Here is a 4361-nt window from a genome sequence, read left to right on the forward strand (position 1 = left end):
AAGAAATCAGATGTGCTCTCGTGGTAACAGCTGAAACCTGATATATCACATACCACCACAATTAAGATCTCTTTTCATCATTAAGGGAGCCTTGGATCAATGGGAGCACCTCTGCTCTTTTACACTCTCTCTGTCTATCGGGTATCTGATCCTCTGTCGGCAGTTCACTCACTCTCACATTCGTCTATAACTTCCCCACCTTCTTGATAGTGAGAGTACTCAGAGGAAATGGACCCCAGCACACATCTGACACACTGTCCTGTCCCCCGCCCTCCATTCCTCACCCTGCAAGGACTGATGAGAAGATGAGAGCTGCTTGTCTTGGAGCTCTCTCCCAGGCTTGTTCTTTTGTTTAATTGGAGTTTTATTGGTGACAATCAATTCATTTCTATCTCAGCTCCAGGCTGCATTGATCTGCTGTCACAGGGAAGAGTCAAATGTGCAGTTCCACTCCCAGCGCACCATAAACCACAGGCTCTAATGCCAGCTACTGACTGTGTTTGTTTTCTTTTGTTTTTTTTGTTTGTTTGTTTTTTTTTACTTTCTGTTTATAATACCTTAGTGCTTGTTGTGATTAGAAACAAAGGTGACCTTTGAGGCATTTTCAAGCTTACCTCATATTTCCTCCAGAAGAGTTACTGAAGCTGCAACCTATTTATGAGCAGTCAGAGGATACTAATTCAGGATAAGATGTTTTAAAGCTGAATGCACATCAGTTTCTTATTTTGAAGTCACTGTCGACCTTAAGTGTTCCTTCACCACATATGAAATAGGTAAATGCTATAAATGTGTTTAAGGTGTTAGTGGAAAGCTGAAAGTAAAAATCTTGCTGTAATCAATGTTAGGGAAGCTACTTTGAAATCATAGCTTGGCAAGCTACCAATTATTTCACAAGAAGAAGGTGAAGAAGAAGCTGAACTAAGCCACCCTAAGGAGAACTCTAGATTGATTAACTAAAGCTATTTAGAAACAGTAGTTAAAGCTATATTGTAAAACAATCACCAAATGAACAATGTAGCTACGTGTGATAGGAAATTCTAACAAAATATAAAAAAGTCACATGCCAGCAAAAAATGCCACTGAAATGAGTTTACTGCAAAAGTGCATTTGTCCACAAGTCATACATAAACCAAAAATATGAAATACCCCAGTATTCATGGAATATCAGCTTTGGTTTTGTGTACTATGTCCATTGATCAGACAGAACTTCAATCAATATTTTAAAAATATCGGTTACCACAAGTGCTACTGAAACAATATTACAGATCATCAGTGTTGTTTGGAGGCAGAGTCTTCTCAGTAGTGATCGGGCAGTAGAAATGTGGCACTGAGTTCCCACCCACACACCCACCTGACCCAACTGTGGGCAGTGCTCAGCTGTCAATCATGACATTTCACCCCTCTTTCTTTTATGAAGCAGTAATGAATCAAAACCAAACTTATGAGAACAACTAACAATTGAACATACACCAGTGTGACAAGAACTACCTGAAATTACACAAACCATCTTTGAGAAAAAACGTATGGCGTGTACTTGATGTTTTTGGTTTGACATTTGTCCCATCTACTAACATTGAGGAGACTGGGATTTATGACCTGTACTAAAACCTCCCACCAGGAGCGACCATGATGTTTTGGCTTGACTTTGAGGGAGCTATCATGTTGTCTACCTTTTTATAATGTCAGTGGGATTACTTCATTAGCCATACTGCACATGCACTAGAAAGATGAGTGTGTGTGGTGGTAGCAATGATCGCATGGATTATAGAAAAGTGGTCAGGGCTGGTCAAAGGTGCTTCAAGTAAGTTTAAGTTTATGCTATTTAACTACCTCACATTCAACAAATTCTCCACTGTCCAACACCAAATGTAGTTCCAAAACTGAAAAGATGAAATCTGTTTTTAATTTTAAGTGAAAGCGAAGCTCTCAGTTTGCCAGTTGATAGATAGAAGTTTCAAGTCCTAGCTCTAAGACTTCCTTCATGCAGTTGAAGCAAATATCTTCAATGATGATGCAAAAAAGAATTTGAGATCATTTGAAATATAATTGCTCAAACCAGCTGGGTGAAGACACGATGTAAATGAAAGTCTGCAAGGATGATAAAGCTTTTGTCTCACTCATCATCCAAAAGTATGATTCATCTGTGTGTGTTTGAGTTAGTTGATGGATAGTTGGTTCAATAACTCATTTGCTAAGTCATTCTACTGACGGTTTTGGCAGTAACCAAATAGCTTATCTCTGGCCTGGAAGGGGCCAACCTGGATTTGCATGTAACCTTAGAATTCCAAGATAGACTGCAATCATATTTGTGATCCTGCCGAGGGAGAGGCATATATGCTGCAAAGCATGAATGAAAGTGTGTTCAGTAGTGTCTCATAGACAAAGTGAGGACATCAAAACAGACTTGCAAATCTGAAAATGGCAACAGACAAGTAGGTCTAGGTAAACGAAAAGAGTCAAGGAGCAAGACGTGTGACCCCATTTGTTAACTAATCCATCCGCACGGTATATAAACTTTGTAAAACAAAGCACAGATTCATACAGCTTTTTTCACAGCTATCCTCAGGAGGTTTCCATACATCTGCGGCAGTAAAAGTACAAGTACAGTCAGCAGGTAGGCAGAAAAGAGCAAAATGAAGAGCAAGTTGTATTTTGACACCAAGTTATTTAAGATTACTGATAAGATGCTGCTGGACATATGAGCTAAAGATGTGGGACATTTACTGACGGAGAATAGTGGGCAGGTGAGGAGGACATATACAGCTTGGGAGGGAGGGAGTCTGACATTAAGTTTAAGTATCTGAGGTTGAAAATGAGACATCACAGGGTGTCTGGACCCACCATTGGGTTGAGGGGAAAAGACTTAATACATCCCAAAGGAGCGTGGAGTACAGTCACCGCAACTTGCATTGAATGGGGCCAGCTGAGGTGCTGTAGGCATTTACAGCTGTTGTAGCATCATAGACGCCTCCCTGTTGCACCTAAGGTCAGACCCATAGGTCTCCTCAAAGAGATTACAAATCCCATATTACAAACACAGCAGGATTCCTTGGAAATGTTGCAGGACATGGTTGAAAAGAAGAATTTCTGGAATACTTTGCCTGAATCTGAATAAATAATCAAAATGGAGCTGTCAGTGGACATCATAGAGGTGGTCCTACTGGTTAAAGGGCATTTCATAATTTTTCAAATTGCAAATAAGACAGAGCAAGCTTAGCTAAACCTATTTAGGTGATGGTAGTGTGGTACTGTGGCTCAGACATTTTAATTTTACCAGCAGTGACTCCACTTTGTTTTGACAGTGATTATATGTTTAAAAAAAGAAAATTTTCTTCCTTCTTTCCTCTTCAAAAAAAGAAAAAAAAAGGGAAAAAAAGAGGACCGAAAATGACATTTAATTACAAAAGGCAAAATAAAGCCAGGAGGAAAAAAGATAAACTAGTACAGCAAAATGGAGAGAGAGAGAGAGCAAGAAAGAGGGGAAAAGAGAAAAAAAAGGCAGTAAAAGTGATTTCGCAGTCCAGTGGTGTCACTGGATTATCATGAAAATGAAAGCTTCTGAGTCAGGGAGTATCAGGGAGCAAGGAAATGGAGCCGAGACAGATAACACAGTAAGGGAGAAGAAGAAAACGAATAAGAGAACTAGTGTAGAGAAAGCAGAGAGAGGTCTGTAAGACAATATGAAAAGAAAGTGCAAAGAATGGGAGAAAAGGTAAGAAGACAATATATATACGACAAGCAGTGAGATTATGACTGCAATAAGCCAAAAATGAGAATCACTTCACCCCATAGAGAATAATCAGAGGTTGCTTGAGAAGTAATATCTATAATATTGTTTCAAGAAGACCAGCTCAGCTGTGAAATAATTTTTAGCCAAAGAAGGGATGGAGTATTTTTCCACATGTATCAGGTGCGCTGAAGTTTCACATAGAAGAATCAAGCATACAGCAAAAACAATGAATAAAGTCATATCAGGGTATTGTTTGGATGGAGCATCAACTGAAAAAAAATAAAGAGAGAAAAGAAAGAAATGTGTGAGGCAGTTGATATCTACATTAGAGGATTTATAAAGGCATTGTTTGCTTAGTTAAATGTTACATGCTAATGTTGTCTGCCCACTTTCGCTTTACTACTGTAAACCGCCTTGCTAAAAGCTTAATAGATCACTGCAGTGGCCACATTAAGCATAAAGACGTGTAGTCAGGTATTTAAGGCAAAAGTTTCCCATTTTGAGAAATATGTCTATTTGCTTTCTTGCTAAGAGTGAGATGAGGAGATCGATACCACTCTCAATATTAGGCTACAACCAGCAGTTAGCTTAGCTTAGCATAGTTGCATGATTGCAGAAAACAGGGGTAAAC

This window comes from Scatophagus argus, chromosome 3 (assembly GCF_020382885.2).
Source record: "Scatophagus argus isolate fScaArg1 chromosome 3, fScaArg1.pri, whole genome shotgun sequence".
Classification (NCBI taxonomy): domain Eukaryota; kingdom Metazoa; phylum Chordata; class Actinopteri; family Scatophagidae; genus Scatophagus; species Scatophagus argus.